Source organism: Pundamilia nyererei, unplaced genomic scaffold (assembly GCF_000239375.1).
Source record: "Pundamilia nyererei isolate P.nyererei 1_Seehausen unplaced genomic scaffold, PunNye1.0 scaffold00126, whole genome shotgun sequence".
Classification (NCBI taxonomy): Eukaryota; Metazoa; Chordata; class Actinopteri; order Cichliformes; family Cichlidae; genus Pundamilia; species Pundamilia nyererei.
Window position 1 is genome coordinate 1,241,235 of NW_005187527.1, and position 20,508 is coordinate 1,261,742.

The window sequence follows — 20,508 nt, forward strand, 5'->3', positions numbered from 1 at the left end:
CTCCTGGGAAGGTTCCCTACTGTTTCAAGTTTTCTCCATTTGTGGATAATGGCTCTCACTGTGGTTCTCCAAAAGGTCTCAGAAATGGTCTTGTCTTTCCAGACCGTGACTTTCTTTCTCACTGTTTCTTTAGATTGTGGCATGATATATTTCTTTTTAGCCTACTTCATTTTGCAGACAGGTTTTGACTATGATTCAAATTTGTTTGATCTGAAACATGTACGGGTGACAAATATGCAAAAAATGGCTTGATTGAAAAGCCAGACAAGTGTTGTGTAAAATCTAGCAGAAAGGTGTATTCAGTTTAGTTTATGACAGACAATGTGCATATATGACACACGCATCAGGCAGGTCCTGGCAAGGATGTCCAACACTCATTGAAGTCCAAGGATTTGATTTCTTATATTATCTACAAAAGCAATAGCACTCCTGTCTCCTTCTCTGAAGTGAACATAAAATCTACGTTAGTAACGCTAATCTTTTCCAATCTGCATACTATGCCCAGACAGATTTAAATTTAACTCACTATTTCTCCCACTTGACCAACCTCTTCACAGGAGACACAAAACATCTGCACAGGTTCTACGTTTTTGCGAGGTTTGGAGAAAAAACAAAAAAAAGTTAAGTATGTTGTGCAAAGTTTTTGACAAACCATGAAGAAGGAGGAAAGCATATGGCAGATCTGGAAAGTCATGGAGATGTGAGTCGGGGTAAACAAGAGGCTTACACTTTTGGAAAGGTGCGGAAATCAACATCTTACACAAGGAGAAAAAAAAATGGCCCTTTTAAGTCTTCCAATCCACCCGCCACTGCATCAGCAACAAGGGGAAGCAATGTGCAAAGAGGAAAGAAACTAGTGTGTTCTCAAGCTGAAAGGTTGTTAATTAGTGTTCATCACACATTTAGTGGGCGTCATTCGGCATTCTAAATTTAAAGATGTTGCGACTGCTATTCTTGTGAATGTGTTAGAAAAGTGTTTTTTCCAACTGCAAAAGTGCAAGAAGAAAAAGTTCCTTGGGTATATTGTGCAGCACCTCTATATGTTCTGGTCTCTCGTGTGTAATGTATAATTCAGTATATTACTGGCACCATAAGTGTCTGTTCTCCCCACGGCAAATTTAGCGCCTCATGTTGTTTTGTTGACAGCTGTAATATCTGCTTTTCCCCTCTCGCTACTGCTTTCCGGAAGACTCTGGATACAAGACAGAAACTTTCAGAGGCCGTGTAAACTGTACTTAAGATACTGTTTCAAATCGCCACAGCGGAGGTAGAGCACACAAATGTCTTAGAAATACCGTTGCAGGAAGTCAGTGCCACACGAGTCCTGTAACCTCTTTTAGGATAACAATGTGGGAATTGAAAATGGAGAGAACATTTTACAGCACCGACTAGACAAACGTTAAATTCAGTGTTGAGAGTTATTGGTTTGGGCTTTGGTTCCCGTCTGTGCCTCTCCGACTGTGCTAATCACCGACTCTGTGATTCAGTAATATACACAATGGACGCGTCGTTGGTGGGACGGTGACACACAGAGATTTGGTTTTCATCCACTTTCTGTTTTTTTACTAGCTGTGCCCACAAAATAATATTCTGGCACAAAACCAATGAAGTGATGCTGGAGACTTGGCTCCCTACAGTAACAGCTGCCCCATGTCTGAGGCATCACATTAAATGATGTCAGTGATCTGACACTAATCATGTGTGCGGCTGACTGCTGGCAGTCCAGTCATCAGATCGAGCTGCCTCCAGCACCACATCACTTCTATGTCAACTGATTGTTCCACAGCTTAAGGCTTGGCTTTCTGTTATTAGATAACGCAGCAAATGTTGTGCATAAGTAAACATGACACTAAGGGCCAGGTTTACAAATGGCTTGCTGCTGCACAAAACTCTTTTAACATAAAAAAAACAAACAAAAAAACTACTGTCAGAATTTACTAAAGATTATGGGCCTTTGTTTGCATGTTTTTAAAGTTGTAAGAACTTCGGCATTACAAATCAGTTTTAATGGCTACTTCTCTGTTGAATCAAATCTATTATAGCAACATATTAAAATGTCCATCAAATACAGCTATCAATGCAAAGTGCTGAACGTTAGAGTGGACCAATTGTGCTTTGACTTACTTAATCACTACTTTGTCGCATATGTGCACTGTTAAAATGATGAAAGCTTGCAAGGCCAAAAAATCCCAATCGTAGCCATCAGACTGCTCTAAATGCTCTGAAGTCGCAGACAGTTGTTCATTATACTGCAGATGTCCTTTGTGTGGTCATCTCAGGCGCCCAGCTCTGGCCATGAACAAAGCAGCCCCACCTACATCCAGCCTTCTGATTCTTCCCTTTAAGTTGGTCTTAAAGAAAAAGAGGCTAAAGATAATTTGTGTCAGATAGATGATGGACTGGAGCTGCAGCATGATCCAGTATGAGATAAATAAGAATTATCTTTAACTGTAAGTCAGCGGTTGCTCAAGATCTGGCAGCAACTAACGTTCTATGTCATTTCTACCCATCTAACCAGTGACTGGAATCCAGGAATATGCCGACACCCTTAGGTTAAGCGAGTATAATGCTTACCACATTCACTATTCGAGTGTTGCAAATTAGCACGCTAACACAATGCTAATTAGGCCAGTATGTTGAGTAAGTATTTGATAAAATCATCCAGCAGAATTTTGGAATCTGTTACAATATCTGTCTGCTCAGTGCAAAAGGCAAACAAATAGATACTCTGACCTAATGATCAAACATGCTCTTTCACTACATCTCTCTCTATATATACAGTATATATATAGATATAAGCCAACATGCAATCTTAGCTTACTGCTTTAGTATGAAGACAAAGATCACAATGACGGACAGCAAAGAGAAGAAACACTTAGAAAAAGGAAAACTTGTTGATTTCCGATCCATCAGGTTCAGACTTCAGCTGTGAGACTGAATAGGAATTCCCAAAATTCAATGCAATGACACACCATGCTCAAAGCCAGTTGTAAGAGCCCAGTAAAATAGACTTAGCTCGTCTTGACTGTGTGATGAATCCTCCCAGATCATTTCATACAGCAAAGAAACAAGTTGGGTGAGAATGAATCTCTCCTTCTAAGACAGAGGAATTCTTCCACAAAGACAAGTATTGATTGAACATTCTTGAGTTTGATACGCAAGTCTTGTCTCCTCAAGTCTCGGACAGATACGCACTCTCACCTCAGTCTGGCACTGAAAAAAGAGTCACATCGTTATACCTAATATGAATAAAAAAAAAGAAAAGTACAACAATTAATCTGGATAGTCTTATAATCTGAACGAGTTGAAATCCAAATGATAATAGAGGTTTCTTTTTTTAAATATATATCGATAAAGGCTCCAAAAAATGGAATTCATTCGTGGAATGAATGAATAACCCAAGCTTATATACGCTGTGGTCACTTTAGCCTTCATGCCTCCCCTGTAATGGCATGTCTTTTCAATAACCACTCTCCAGTTCTAATCTCCAATAAAGTTGAGCAGCTGCTTCCACTGGCAGTGTGAAAGGGTCCCGCACCACATTGTTTTGTTGGATCATCTGGTTTTCTTTCCATTTTCCCCATTTCTGTTTCTTCTGGCAATGTTGCACTTGGTGCTAACACAGACCTTCGCTGGCAGTCGGGTGTGCAGCCGGGGCTTGTGTGAGCTCAACCCTGACTGTCCCTCACACACCCCGGGGCTTTGTGAAAAATGAGACCATGGAGAATGAGATAATAACATTGTGGAATGGGAGTGTGTGAATTTGCAGCCGACTTGCGCTCACGGGAATCTGTGTGTGTTTGCGTGTGCGCGCATTAGCGTGTGCACGTGCGGCCTGTGTGGAACGTAATTGTGTCCTCCCATGTGTAAAAACTATCAATCAGGTTCACTTAATGTTATGTCATTATGGGTAAATTAAAATTCCACAGTGATCGATAGGGTATTGACTATCATATTACGCGTGAGCATAATGAATAATCTTTTTTAACTCGTTTCATTCCCAATTTATTCTGTATTTGGCTTTTGTTTGTCCAATGGGAAGCAACAACATGGGCAGAGTGTCAACGCTTCTGAAAGCATGACCAGATTAAAAAAATGGAAATTAGTTCATACCTGAATTAGCATTGTATGCTGACAGATAAGACAGTGAATGGTCCCCCTTGGATTGCTGCCTGTGATTCTGCATGTTAGCACGCATGCCAGAGCTGCTCAGAGTCTCAGCTAAGGCTGATAACTGTCACGTATACGTGTGTTATTACAAAACACGACGACAGATCAGCCAAAAACAAAGTAACACGAGAAGACGCGCTCTACTTTTGAAGCACACTTGCGGTCCATAAATACATTAACAGTAGTAACTGTTAAAATGATATCTCGTCTTACTTTAACACATCAGAGCAATCACGGTGACTCACTTCGTCTTTTATGTTTCAATAGCAGCACCCAGCTATTAATGCTAATCCTCATTTCGGGAGCTCTTACAGTCACCGCTTTATCATTTCTACTGTAGCAATATATAATTTATGCGATACTTAAGCACCGCCACTGACAGCGGTGTGATTTTTTTTTTAAATTATTATTATTTTCAAAACTCCCATTTCATGTCAAATCTTGGAGTATCAGCTGGTCTTCATTCCATACAGTTTCCCAAGAGCCTTATAATGATGTGTTTGAAAATCCTTCTGGCTTCATTACAAAGTGCTATTCATCTGAGAGAGGCAGGAACAGAGACAGAGATTGAAAGCAAAAGTGTGTATTCCTGAGTGCGCACAGGGGTGTGTGTGTGTGTGCGTGGTTTCTGCGTGGGGTTGGGTCTTTGTAATTGTGCACATGACACCAACACAGAATGCAAGAGAGAAACTGAGTGAGACAGACAGATAATCTCTACCTGCAGTTCAGTCTGAGCGCTTGCTTGTAAGTGCTTCCTTATTTCTCATTAGGAGTTAGACTGAGAGGAATTAGTGGCACCGAATGAAAGCTTCGCCTGCTTTAATAATATTGCTGATCCAATTTAACATGACCGGATTATGTTAACATAGTCATTACGCACCCAACTCAAATGTAACTTCGCTGAAGGTCTTCCTCTGAATTACCTGTTCTTCCTCAGTCATTAATATGATAACGTGATTTCATCACCAGAGCCACCGATATCGTTCGTTTTGAATAATAAATGGATCTTTCTCTTTGATGAAGCTGTGCTATTTCATTGTATGTCCAAGGCGTTTTCTCTGGGGATTTGGAATAATCCCTGTATAGTTGTACAAATCTTTATGATGAATAAAAACCGCTGCATAAAATTGACAGGTTACCTGCTATTGCAGGTAAACTGCTACCGAGGTGCGTATCAGTGTGCAGAACAAAAAGGGCGCCGCTCGAGTGCAGCTCACAATGCACGGCTCCAACTAGAAAGCGTGAGACAATAGAAAGCTGAATGGTGAATTCTGGCGAAAGAAGAAAAGAAATAAAACGGGCTAAAAATAGACGTCGGACCGTGTTTATGGCGGAAATCCAGGGGGAGGAATGAAAATGTGGGCAAGATTATTCTCTGCCGTTGACAGTGCAGTGTCAGCTTGTTATTCTTGCATACAGTATCTTGATTTCTTTTCTTTGCCTGCCATCTTTCAACCGAGGTGATTACCATGCCAGTTCGAAGAGGAAAGTTTGAGAGTAGGAGAATGAAAGGAGTGAGAGGTGGTTGTATGGTAACGAGATAGCAAATTAATGATGGGTGTAATGTCGCGGTGACGCATGTTAACATGCTCCGAAAAGGGGGGGAAAAAAAATTAATACAGACTTGTGATGCTTTCTAAGACTCTGCTAGTCATCTAATGCAATTTAACCTCTTAAGCCCCAACGCCCCCTGATACGGGGGAAAAAGGCAGGAGATCAGGTAGGCTTGGGGCTTAAGAGGTTAAATAGCTTTGTGTAATTAATGCTGGCTTACATTTACCTATGTTAACTAAGTTCAACAATATGAATGCCTCCAGCGAATGTCTTTTTTCCCTCCCACACTATCTAGGCTTCTTATTCACATTGGGTCACCACAGCAGATCCATCCACGTATTAGCTTTGACACAGATTTGCAAACTCTGGATGTGTTTCCTGATGTAAACCTCCATGGGATTTCTGCCTCCTCTCACTCTTGAAACTGGATCTTTTCTGTGTTAGGCAACTGTTATGAACCACTACACAACCACAGCGGTCCCCAACTTTGTTTGCGCCGCGGACCGGTATAATGTCAGATAATATTTTCACGGACCGGCCTTTGAGGTGTCGCGGATATATACAACAAAATAAAATGATACGACCAAGACAAAAACGGTGGTATTTTGTAAATATAATAATAAACCCAATTTCGCTGTGTGATTGTGTAACTTTATTAGCAGCGTCCTCCTGAAATGTGCCAACAACACTTAGAGTAACATCCTCCTCTCTGCCCCTTAATGCTCTCCGGTCGCTATGGGAACGTGTAAATATTTCTTTCAAAATAAGACGCACAACTACAACACGGGAAAAGACCCAGGAAAACCGAGTTAAAGATAAAAACCCTGAAAACTATCAATTTCACACCCGAGCCTCAACTCTCGCGACCCGGTACCAAACGACTCATGGAGCGGTCCATGAGTCTAAGCTAACCCTATCAGTTAACACTATCAGTTAACAGTGGCACACAGTGCGTACAACCACCAGAGCAACTTGTATGTAGATAGAAGTTAAACAGTTAGAGGAGCCAGTAGCAAACTAACAACAACTAACAAATAAAGCTTTAGCTAGCTAAACTATTACAATAATCACGTGTCTGACGTAATCCTAAAGATTTAATATGATAGATGATAAAACAGCTGTTGTGTATGTGTTCATGCAAGATCAAATATTATCATTTACTAGTTTGTAGTATTTCTCTTAATTGGTGTTTTTTCCTGTCTCGTGTGATTTAAGGTAAAAAGGAGCAACTCTACTATCACAGTTTTTTAATAGTTGACTTAACCTTTTGTGCTTTTTAGCAATGCTGAGTATGTGTGTGGAAAACAGAGCCTGGCCTACATTTGCCTGTGACACTGCATTTGAAAATGAGTCCTTCTGAGTCACTACAAGTCCCTTGACCGAAAGCATATTTGAAACTGACCGTGCCAGCATTAGAGCAAAGGATGTGGGAGATGTTAGCGCTGCTCCGGGCAGCCAGGTTGGAAAGTTTTTCCGCTGTTCTGTCCATAATTACACATGGCTGGTGATTTCTGAATAGCACGTGCAAAGATTTATTAGCAGAAAAACACAGAACGTGATCAAATCTAGCCAACAATTACATCGCTGCTTAAAAGAAAACACCCTAATCTGCAAGGCACGTTTTGATTTTAATTAATGAATTGCTCAAATCAATAGCTAGTAACACGTGTTATGCGAAGTTTGCCAAAGCAAATGTAACTGGAAGAAGCTGCACTCTGGTCATTTGCATTAAAATCGATCTCATTCAGTCACATCCTGACGACCTTCACACCTTCGGTTTCACCCCACTGCCTCCTACGCTTCTCCTGAATCCTGACACTGGATGACTTTAACATAATAAATGAACGCACTGCTCTCAGTTATTATTGTGATGTCTCATCTGCGTAGTTTATAATGCAGTTGTTGTGTTATAGTGAGGGTAGTAATGAAATTACGGCCCTTATTTCCTCCTCGTGCATCTAAACCTTGAATCCATTTGCAAGGTCATTCCACTCTCCTCGTGCCAAAGGCTTAGCCTTAAGCAGAGCCTGTGATTGCTTAAGGCTCAGAACAAACACGAATTCTATAGACAGTGCCTTCTCCGACCAAGACTATGCCCACGCAGTAGCAGCGAAAAAATAAATAAAAACAGCCTGGCTCAAATTTCCCATCTGGCTCCAGGCCTTAATCTGTAACAAGGGACAGTTGAGGACACTTTCTCTCCTGTATTTACAAACCTGGGTTCTCAGTATGGCAGGCCACAGAGGACTAATTAACAGTAGTTTCTGTTTTGGTTTCGGTGAAGAAAGCACAAGCAGTATTGCACTGGGACATGCTGGAGCAGCTTTCCGTGTACACAGAGCTCTGGTTAAATATGGCGAAGCCTCTATAGATCCACGCTTTTACCACGGTGCAGAACCACTACACTGTTAATGGTCACCACATGGTTAAAAAGAAGAAAGTGGGACACATTTTTAAGGCTTCACGTCAACAGTCTGTTACATTTTCCAAACTACGACTGGATACGGCATCCTTTATTGTGAATGATGACGTATTCGCATGTTCAATTATAACAAATACGAGGCTGAACATAAACGATAAAAAGTTACAGCATGACTAAATGTTTGCTGAATTCCAATGTAAAAGAGAAATTTGACGTTTAAAGAAATAGAGTAAACCTTTTCAATCTTATATGAATGAACGTTTGATGCATTAGTAGCTTGTTTTTTTTAATCGCCCATAGTCAGAATACTGTGGACATCGTAGGAGTTGATGCGATGGCGCACTTGTAAAACTCTTTCTGACCTTAAGACCATCAGTTTCTTTCTTTAAAAGATACAAATGTGACACGTTGTATCTCTGTCAGAGCAGCAATGGACAGAAACCGTAAATAACATTAGGCAGGGAGAAAAGCTAGTGGGATACATTAGATTTTGCGTTAAAGGCAGTTCTAACTCAGTCTCAAAACCAATTCTTCTCAAAAATAGATGAAAAAAATGAAATCAAGTTACATGTCATTGGGAGCATTTTCCGCTTTATTTTTTTGTGGCTTTTGAAGAGGTAACAGAAAATATTTGTGTGTGTGCGTGCATTATTCATATAACTACGACCCATCAGCTTTGGCTTTGGTTCTCGAAGTAAAAACCAATAAAGGAGGCAAAGTTACTCAAGAAGTTAACTATTGGAAAATCTAATAGGTAACTTTTTTTGACATCTACTGTCACAATAAATAAAAAAAATCACCCTTTCATTGATTCTTGAAGCACTGAATAAAAAGAAAACGTGTGCAATGTGGTTGTGTTTTCTACATTTGCCCGTTTCCAACCAGTGTAGTAAATTTGCAACATGTGCTAGAACTAAGTAAAAACTGATGCATACCAGTCAGTTTTATTCTTTTCTATCCATAATGGTCGATCTGAGGATGTGCTGGTTTAAGACAGCGGTCCCCAACCCCCGGGCCTCGGACCGGTACCGGTCCATGAGTCGTTTGGTACCGGGCCGCGAGAGTTGAGGCTCAGGTGTGAAATGTATGGTTTTCAGGGTTTTTATCGGTTTTCAGCGTTATTTTGTTATCGTTTTGATCGTTAACTCGGTTTTCCTGGGTCTTTTCACGTGTGTTATGAATAAATCTTCTTTTTTTCAGTACAGGTACTAGTTTTATTTTGTTGTATTTATCCGTGACACCTCAAAGGCCGGTTCGTGACAATATTGTCGGGCATAAACCGGTCCGTGGCGCAAAAAAGGTTGGAGACCGCTGGTTTAAGATGCAAAAGACTTGAATGCTATTATTGTGCCCAATAACATTTTTGCCTCAGTTTAGACGGTTATAATAATTCAAGTATAACTGTCAGTTTCTATCTACACCAAAGAAGCATGCAGTGTTTTAAACTGTATGGTAATATTGCTGAAGCTTTTCAAGCATATGCTTTTACATTACATACCTCTAAAACCTTGATAGGCCACCCCCCCAAAAAATACATACATTACTGTCACTTTGCCTCCATCAAAACATTGTTTATCGAATCGGCCACAGTGACATAATCCGTTGGCACGCTCTGCGGTGATGTAGATGTACAGTATACATCTGAGCAAGCCGTGAACACAGCCTGTCTCTGCTTAGACTCCCACGAAACATGCTGCTCGATTACAAACAATCCAGCCTGTACTTTATGTGGTAATGCCAGACCGACAGATGGGTTGGTCACCCAACGACCTCTGACATTGAACCCTCAGAGAAGCGAGGCCATGGATTTTGTCCAGCGGTCTTCATCATTCTCAAATGTTCAGCCAAAATGGATGTATGATGCTTGAGCCAACTTGGGCCAGATGCTGTCTCAAAGGAGACCATATGAATTCGGCTATTATCCCAAAAGATGTGATTGGAAACAGAAGAGATTTTGGTCTGGATAAAAATTCAGGCATGAAAACAGCAGTGTGTTGGTAGCATATTCTTATATGTGCTTAACAAATCTATTAAACCACCTTTCACAAGAAAATACAAAAACATCTACCGAAAAATATATTGCTATTTAATAGGTAAATAATACTGAATTCATGGTTCTATGCTGAAATTTGAACACTGGAGTTCTTTGAGAATTCAGAAATTAATCAAGCATTAAATTCAATGACTAAAAGCGTTTTTTTTTCTTAAGAATGCAAGTAAATAACTTTAATTTGGCGTGTTAATCGAAAAATATAAATGGGCTTTGCTATTTTTTCCTGCTTTTTCATGGAAAGTTCACGGATAACATCAACAATCATATTGTGGCTGTAGAAATATCATTTTGATTGAAGAGCTTGTGAGCTTACTGGTAGATTAACCGTTACAAAAACATTAAAAAAGTGATTTTGGCCATTCGTCAGGGCTGATAATTTAGGGCAGCTGTGGCATAAATAGTGGTAGTGGGCTAGTAAATTTGTTAAGCAGTGTGTGTATCTAATCGCATACAAAAAATGGGCTTCTGTTCGAAATTAAGAGTTCACATGTGCAACATGTGCAACAAGGTCACGTGTTTTCGCAAGCCGAGTGGAAGACAAAAACAAGAGATAACAGGATGATGTAGAATCAAGCAGGTCCCTCATTGTTTCTCAGCCACATTTTGTCATGGCTGCGCCCTTAATCAGCTGAGTGTATTGTGTCAGTCGTTTGACTGCTTTTGTTCGTTTAATGACCAAACCCTGAAGACACAATAGAAAATTATATTTTTGAGGAGCGGGCTAATTAACGCTGCTTATTAGAGAGAGACGTAACATGGAGTAACAATAGGAAAGGGAAGGCTTGGGGGGGTTTGTGTTGGATCCATGCTGCGGCATATCAGAGGTTTTATACATGAGTTGAAATTTAGCATAAAAAGGGTGTCAAAACTGGGAGTGAGAATGAGAGTTAAAAAGCACCGGAGGTGATTATTACACAATGTTAATTCATTCCTGAAGAAAAGAAAAGAAAAACAATGACAAATGTAGTCGGCACAGAAATAGCACTGACTTTGAGGCAACCTTGTTACTAGCCCAGAGAACTTTGGATTTTTTTTATTTCAGCAAGGGGCCACTCCTTAGACACACGAGGGCATTGATGTTTCGCGAGAGACGCCGGTAATCACGACAACTGCCGCCGCGCACTTCTCCGATCTGCATGAGGTGAGTGTCGTTTTTGTGCACCGTCTGATTTGTGTCCAACACCGTTCTGTCATGTTGGTCTGCAGAAGACGAAGCCACTCGCTCGAGCAAACAAGGCTTTGATTGACGTTCAGCTTAATAGGGATGCAACACATGGAGGAGCTGGTAAACAAGCTCTCCTTCCAATGTTGGAATAGAGCGCTTTACTTGGGTGGTTAGGTTGGAGAGGCAATGGAGGTTGTTAGTCGAAGAGAGAGGAAAAACAACACCCTCTTGACACGGATATGGTTGCTAATATTTCCTTGTGATTTCTCTCCAAATGGATAAAAAAACATTTTTTTATTTATTTATTTTTACCAAGACTGGCGACGGACGTGTTTAACTCTTGAAAATAGCCTTGAAACTATGAACTAGCAAAAACCAGATTCTGAAAAACAACAAATAGGAAAACAACAGAGGTAGGTAAATAATGGGGTCCTGGGTTAGGTGTAAAGCTAAACCAGGGGATATAATTAATGAATGCAGTCAGTAAACAAATGTCTGGAGAGTTTAAAGGGGGAAAAAGAAAATTAATGAAACAGGAAACTGAGGAGCTTAAATCAGGTGCCCAGTAACCCTCACAACACAAACACACACACACACACACACACACACACACGCTGCCTTGTGAAGTTAGCATCTGATGCTTGGCTCCAGGACCACTCACAGAACAGGAAGGCAGGGAAATAGAGGGAGAGGACACCTTAATGTGCCTACACCATATGCCGTTAGCTACTGATGGATACAGCTCTCCCTCCAGCTACTGGAGTAACTTATTGCATTTGCTAGCGACGCTTCCGCTGTTGATAAAGTTAAAGATAAGCCATCTGTTCATTACAGCAGCCCGGCTTCACTTACAGCGATAGGTGCGTCCAAGCGAGCTCAAATCTAAATGTTGTCTGCCTAAAAACTACTGTTCCACGACATCCCGAAAGCATCTGCATGCGCTTAGAATGGAAACTCACATGCGTGATCATCTGCCAATGATGAGGGATTATCATGTCAATGTTTTTCTATCAAAAATTCGAGGGGAATAACTGACATGCTGCTACCACAATGCAACGTAAGCAGATTTTCCCACAGGCGGGAAATAAGAGTGAACGCTTGCTGAATCTGTCACTCAAGTGTAATTATTGCAGAATGTATGCAAAGGCACACTAACAAGCTATCAGTCACATTTCTTATTAACAACTCAACCAGCTGTTGTTGGGAAAAACGCGGGGGGGGTTGAAAAAAGCACAATCCACCACAGGGACCAGTATGATTGACTCTGGGTTACGGCTTCTCATATGCTCGCCTTACAAGAATTCCCACGTTGCCTGTGAACTCCAAATCATTGTTAAAAACACACAGTCCCTCACGTATACCTGCACTTATAATAAAGTTGTCATAAAATGCACATATAAAAAAAAAAGTGAAGTTTGTATTTATTCTTGATATTTTTTGAATGATATGCAGCGCGTCGTTGTTGTTGTTTTTTCCAAGGGCATGATAAACACAGATGGAGACTTGAAAGTGCTGCATTATCCATGAATAGCATTGTTCTTATCCTCTGAGAGATGGAAAAAAAAAATATATAAATAAATAACTTCAGATGAATCCACTGTGGACTATTACAAAGCTACCAACGCTCTGGATGCTCTCCAAACTTGCCTTTTCTAATTTTCACCAGGCATAGATCTACTTTTAGACTTCTACCACATAATGGTATTTGCTTAACTGAGCAGCCAGCAATCACTCTCCTCTCTGCCAGTGTCATATCACTGATCAAGTGTGGCTCAGTTCCTGTCTGAAAGGAGGGCTGCCAGACATAATGCAATAATAACGGGAGCACAGCTTGCCTAAGAGAACCGAGGTCCTATTTCACTGCTGACGATGCTGGAATGAACTCTTTGTGCTCTTTCTTTCTCATTCTCCCACTACGAAACCCTTGAGCTTGTGAGAGCATAATGAGCCAATTGTAATTCCTCGCCTATAGCTTTGTATTGAAGAGTATATGGATGGGGTGGGGGGGAGTGTGGAGGCACTGGACATTTCTACTCCGAGTCAAAAGACGAGGATTCCAGGATTATCCCAGGCAGAAACTGAGGCTTTTTATTTTTTTGAGTGATCATTTTTGGAACAGTTACAGAAACAACCGCCTGTAACCAAAATTTTGGGGCGATGTAGGAGAAAACTTTGCATAGGCAGACACCTGAAAACGTCACACACTAATAAAAGAGCAATCTCTGTCTTAATCTCCATCCTTGCATTAGCAATACAGTCGAATCTGGCTAAAAATTGAGTAGTGTTCATTAAGAATAGGTTTGTATTAAATAAAGAAAAAAGCCAACCTCCACAGCACTTAGAGACTGTATTTGCAATGGCCCCTACTATCAAGTGATAGATGGATCCTTGAAGCATCCATAATCTAGACATTATTTAAAGCTTTTACTGTAACAGGTGGCTTTAATGTAATGTGAATTGCTGACCTTGGGAGAAAAAAAAAGACGGTAAATGCATCAACTAGATGTGATACGTTAAAAATCTAACAGCTTTTAGTCTCGACAAAGAGCACTCCTCTTATCCGGCATAGTGGACGTGAACCTGCGCTGCTCCCCCACAGATGCCTACTGTGATGTTTGACAGATTTCTCCCTCTCCAGCTAGGCTCACAGTAAACGTCCATCTGGCAGCTTCCCATGGGTACTTATTATTCTCAGCTAGCCAGGGGTTTTCTGTTTCCGAGCAGTCAGCCAGTGCCTGCCTCAAAGAGTTGAGAGCAGGACCAGAACTGCTTGCAGATGCTCTGCCGAGTAGCCAAACTGCGCGAGTGTAGTGGCATGGCGCTGGGTATTCAATTACACAATAACGTGGCAGTCTGTCCGAGTATGAAAAGTCAACTGCATTGAGAAAAACTTTGTATCTGAGCCACAACACCGGTCAAGTAAGAGTCGCATCAAGGTGTGCCAGTTTTCTCATTTGTCCAATACACCTCCTACACCTTGGGGGTGAGATGATTGATTTTCCCCTTCTGAACAGATGCTTGGAGCCATGGGTACCACTGAAAAGTCCCGCTGTCCTGGTCTGATGCCCTGCTATGGTAGATTCAGTCATGCAGTTAACCTCCATCACTCTCCTGCAGCCTGCTGAGTGTCTCTAACACACACTGACAAAACATAGGATGCTACACTTCTCTGGACATCCAACAGCCAGGGATATTTTTGGACGTACCCTTCTTTTACGTCTAGGATTTTTTTCCACGTAGCACATTTAACAAACTCCCCAAGCCTTCGGTTCAAGGACGGACGATCCGTTAGTTAAAGTAAATCTGCGGATGCTCACTGAGTTGTCCAAGTGCATGGGTAGTAAAGAAAGGTAGCAGCAGTGGAGCTCGGTGACATTACTGGCATGGTAATGAGTGAATAAAGAGCAGAGTCTGCAGCGAGTACAGGGGAACTGGAAATATAAATGCATGCCTATCAAGACACAAAGACCATATGGGGCCTGTTTAAACTGCACGGCAATCATCCTGATTTAGAAATAGTCGCTTAATCTAGAACATGAGATGCTATGACAGGACTGTTCAATCAGTGTGACTAATCACACCATGACAAATACCGATGAATGATTGCTAACTAAATCTGCAAACTACATATGTTGACATCGACTTTTTTTTAAGGAGGAACTGAAGCAGACAGCTGCTACAGGTCGGCGTCACAGAGACCCTCTGAGTTTGTTAAAAATAAAAATAAGAAACGGAGCAGGTTAGGTTCACAGATTCAGTTACCACGCTCAGCCCATTCTATTCTCAAGGCTTCTCATCCTGCCCTTTGGCAAAGCTGCCGGTGTCTCACAAATGTGCAATTGTCCTTTGGTATTTTTGGGTAGGCAGTAGTAGTAGAAGGTGCAAGCATTACATTTAAACACATATGCAGTTGAGCATACTTTTTTGACGCGTGAGGATTGTGCACAAGTAGTCTTTTGTGCCTAAACAGAGAATTTGAACACAAAGGGCGGGGAAAGTTCAAAATATAAAGCTCACACAGTCTTGTGAAGTAGTCACTTCCAGCCTCCAAATGTAGATTTTGTCACTCGCAGTTGAGAAACTCCGAGTTTTAACAACAGTACTATGCAAAAGTCTTGATCCACAACTCATTTCTTTATATGTTTCATCCAAGAAGTCAGTCTTTCTTTTTTTAAGTGGTCTTGAGTGATAGTTCTTGAGGCTTTCAACTTTTTCTTGGAAAATTGGCTGCGTTTTTCAGTTATTTTCAGTCCTGTGATTGTACCTGACCATAATCAGCCCATTTTTGTTTGCTTCTTCAGCCACTTAACACTGGCATATGAGTCAGTGAAGTTTAGAAAGGCACCTAACTCATGGGATGAGCCAGTGTTGTGTCTATATATAACATTCAACTTGGCAAAGAATCAGTTTTAGGCTGTATCTTTGTTCACTTTGTTAACATTAGCCTAAACCAAAAACACGTTTATTCACATTTGTTAGCTGAATCTATGAAGACAAAAAGATAACAACTTGATAGACATAAAATATTATATTTTTGCATCAGCAATGTGATTCCCAAAGAGCTATTACCTGAAAACTTGGCTTATCTTGACACTGTGCCCAGTGTGTCCTTCAAAAAATTAAAGAAACTGGACAAGTGGAGGGCAAATGAAGATGTGACAGACCATCTACAGAAGATGAACAGTTTCTGAAAGTCATGTTCTTAAGAAATAGGAAAAAATCCATCAGAGAAGAGCGCCGAAACGGTTGGTCTATGCCACATTATAAAAGACTTGGACTGAAAATCACTGGCAACAGGTCTTATGAACAGATGAATCTAAATATGACAATTTGTCATCATTATATCAGGGGGGGATGTACAACAGTGTGTTTCTATAGACATCTGGTTTGATCTACCAATGTCTGACAGCCATGGCATCATTTTTCACCATGACAATGATCTCAAACACACTGATATATAGAAAAACACACAGTGGAACACCATCAGTCATCGATTGGCCTCTCCGGAGCCCGGACCTCAACACTATTGAAGCACCGTGGGATCATATTGAGAGAACACAAAACAAAAGGCAACCAATAACCAAAAAAAGAGCTTTGACAGTCCTACAAGAAGCCTGGAGAACTATTCCTGAAGACTGCTTCAAAGAATTATGAGAAAACTGACTAGGAGAGTTCCGGCTGCGATGAAGAATAAAGGTGGTCACACTAAACATCAAGCTGGTTATTATTGTAATCTGGAACTTCAATAATCCCTGCACCTATTTCCCATTTTCCTAGCAAAATATAAGGAAACAAAGGGGGCTCAAGACTTGTGCACAGTACTGTGCACCTGCTTTCTGGAACAAACCCCCTCCTATAACCCTGACATCCGCATTCAGCCTCGTCTTTTCTGCAGTTACAATGCATGGCTTTATTAGATAATCTTTGAAGCAGTTTCCACCACTGTGAGGAAAAGTAATTAATGCAGTTCTGACATATGCAGGAAAAAAGCAGCATCCATCAGACCCACATGAGCACAACTGCACTAAGTATGACCTGCGCAGGATAAACGGAATTATAAAGTGAGCCCCTCATCAGCTGTCTTTCTAGGTTAAAAAACAAATGTGGTATTGAGTCAGAATTGAATTATTCTTTCTTTGTGCATCTGTGTGGGATTTCTAATTAATGCTGCAGCAGATCTGAGAACGCCAGAGTGCAATGCAGTTTGACTACAGAGAAGGAGTGTTCAGTGGGTTGGAAGCAGGAGTTATGGCGTCTTTTTTTATGGCTAAGAGTGTAAAACTGCTCCAAGTCTTTTTACCAAGTATAAAAACTTTTGTCCTTTTCAGCTCTTCAGTACATGGCAGACCACCTTTAAAAAAAAAGAAAAGTTGAAGCATGGACGAACTTTCAGAGGAAAATTAATTCCGGGAACAAGAAATCCAGGTTTCTCTCACTACATGGCCACTATCCACGCTACCAGCGGTTTCATGTTGACACGTGGACTTGCCGAAACAGCAAAGGGGTTCACAGCTTAGCACATGTGAGATTTCCACACACTCACCACAGAGTGGAAACAAACACCATCCGTTCAATGCTTGTTTAAGTCAACACTGCTGGCGTATTCTTTGAACAATCTGGGACATTTGATTCTCATTTGAATAAAACTCAAATTGAAGGCACAGAGCACACAATCCACTTGCCAGAGAAAGCCACCATTGTGTATTCTCATGCACACATATGGGAAAATGGGATGGGCGGGGATTGCAGGGCATTGCGTACCTTACTGGGCAAACATCAGCATCTCGGTGTTGCGTTGGCTCTTCCCAAGCCCCACCCCACCCGTCACCTAACCCTTTTTCTATATTCATGCATTTGCATCACTTCCATAGACACGTGACAATTCAAACAGCGCTCTCACTCTTGGGAATAGTGCTATGAAAAATGAAACAAGTCTTACCTAGTGCGGAATGGTTGGTCACATCTGTAAGCAAATCATTTGGGAAAAGTGGGGGAGGGGGGTGAGGAGGAGAGAAAGCGAGAAAAAAAGAAGAAGAAACGTCAGCAAATTACAATGTACAGCAAGCTAAACTTCAACGCAGGCTGAGGCTGTCTCCGGCTACCCTGAAAAATGATCGTCTCCCAGCATTGTACAGAGTCAGGGGGTTAAGAATAGGCTGTGTCAAGAGAGGGGGACATCATTTATTAATCGAGGGACATGAAACGTCTGAGATAGTCTCCCCCGAGGATCCCGAGTTTGCACAACTTGCATTAATATTTGTCAGTGTTTCAAAATTTTAAAGGTGGAGGCAGAAATTATGTAAGCAGAAACCCAATCCATTACCTGCGAGTCATCGCCTTTTTTTTCCCTTCTTCTTTCGTTCCCCCACTAGTGTAACACAACCACAGAACAAACAAATGTGCTCACACAAACCCACACCCAGAGTGTTCCTCGCTCTCTCTCCATATGTCTCTAAGGTAATTAAGTAGCCCTCAGATATCTCTCACCCTATGTCCTGGACCTTTTACTACACTTCCCCGAGCTTGTTAGTCCGACAGCGGACATCCAAGGTTCCGAAGGCGTAATAAAATGGCAGTCTTGCAAGTCTTGTGCGCGCCACAAAGACCCCAGGCAGCACGCCAAAAAAAGGCCACCATTTAGCCACATCTTCACTAGTCACTGCTACCTGACATTCCCATGAGTTACAGAAAGGGGTATTGAGATAGGCCTGGTCCCCAACCCTCCCCTCTGCTTTCCTGTACTAATATTCCACCATGCTGAGAAATATGTACTGGATTTCCATTACACCGTGCTTTTTTTTTTTTTTTTTTAAACATCGGAAGTGGTCCCTGTACAAATGTACTCTTCTAAAGCACAGTTTTGCTTTCTTGTAAATGTGCAATAAAACACGGAAATGGAGTGAGCTGACAATAACAGGGAATAGTGTGAGGGAAATAGTAGACTCAGGACTAATTCGGAGTTGCTGTTGCTTACAGTGCAGTCTTGTTTTGTTGCTAAGCAGAATTTGCGGGTAATATGATTTATCACCGATGATTTCTATCCCCGCCCCCTCAGCCCCCAAAACTCCCTGCATTCATTTACATTTTTGGTAGGGATGCAGCAAATCCCCACGAGGATCAACAACAAGTGAATGTGATTGCAATATCTGTTTTGTGCGTGAGAACAAATCTATTTTCAGGCAAAAGGCGGAGGAAGATTGGGGTTCAATCTCTGGGACGCTCATTACATTCCGCCTGACACACATCCGTGCTCGCTGCTACTGTTGTTGCTAAACAGAGAACTCAGCTGAGGACCTTGAAGCTTCATGCCAGGAAAATTGGACCCTGGGGAAGGGGGGTAGCAGGGACTGATGTTGGACTTGAAGTGCCGTGGAGAAGCACCTGGGGTTTCAACGGCGTTAGCATCAGTTTTGGGAGAAAGTGAGAGACCGAGCCATGCCAGTAATAGGCAACAACGAAAATGTAAAAGATACAGTTGTTGTGGCAAATGTTTACATGCGGTGCATTTTGCAATGAAGTGCAAATGCTTGAGAACAATGAAGCGCGTACAGTTAGATGACTGTACTTTGTCAGGAAGGACAAGTCCTACGCTCTCAGCTATTCCACATTCCTGTTTTTAACAGAGAGACTTTTTGCAGTGCAGTGAAGATTATTGATTTTTTTTCTTCTGAGTCCTGTGGTGGAAATTTAGGATGCCCAGCCAATCAAAACTAGTGGAGGTAGCGTGGGCCTAAGTGGATTAGACTAGTGGGTGTGGTGGAGGGAGAATCTAGAGGGAGAAACTGAAGCTCTGGTGGCTTCAATAAACCCACTCTGTGAACCAGGAAATAGATGGAAGACTAAGACACTTTTTTCACCCTCTCTCACCCTCCTGTTTTAAGCAGATAAGCTGCTTCCAAGGTCTTAGTTATGCTGTGTAGAACCCAAAACACGATATGGAAACTTTTGACAAGTCAAATAAAAAGAAAGAAGCTGAGAAGTCTGTTCCCCGTGTTGTCTTTTCTCTGTTGACAAGAGGGATTTGGGTATGTTTGGAGTGGTCAGTACTGGGGGAATTACAAAAAGCCTCTAAGATGTGGCATAATGAGCATGTCACAGCACCAACGTGGGTCTTTAGTGAAGGCCTGGGCTCCTTTTAAGTTAAGCCTTGACTAGCCATTGCAATAAAGAAGAAATGGCTTTGCTTTGATGAGCAACTGGCAGCCTCACCGTGAACCCTTTTATGTTTTCTTTTAAATTCAATCTTCTTTTCTTTTGGTTTCTTTTTCTCTGTTTTGTTTCTTTGTGGTTGTGGTGGCAGCTCACTATGACATCACTCGTACCAAAATAGCTTCAAGAATTAGCAGAACGTTAGTGCATTTCACGAAGAGTCCTGTTGACATTTAAGCTTTCATTGTGTCAAGTCTATAGGTGTATAAATACAGTAGTTGCCAGTTATAGACTCCATATTTATTCCAGTACTTTGTACCATTGCGCATGCAAATCTGCACATATGCCCACACACGTTTTTGTTGTCTGCACATCTTTTTTAAGCACACAGAAAGCAAAAAGAGTCCAGCTCCTTGTAGCTGGCCAATAAAGCTGATTTTGATTCTGTGTGTGGAGTGTTTGCTTGAGCTGTATCTTAATAACTGGCTGTTTGTT

At 41.4% G+C, this 20,508-nt stretch overlaps 1 protein-coding gene across 26 annotated transcripts in view; it reads right to left on the reverse strand.

Annotated features, from left to right (window-relative positions):
• Positions 1–20,508, reverse strand: part of LOC102193494 (protein tyrosine phosphatase receptor type D) — a 398,348-nt gene that overhangs the window by 270,151 nt on the left and 107,689 nt on the right. For all 26 annotated transcript variants that reach the window (XM_005743019.2, XM_013913330.1, XM_005743018.2 and 23 more), the window contains exon 4: positions 17,804–17,827. The gene's annotated coding sequence lies outside the window, so the exon portion shown is untranslated. The remainder of the gene's footprint in view (positions 1–17,803; positions 17,828–20,508) is intronic.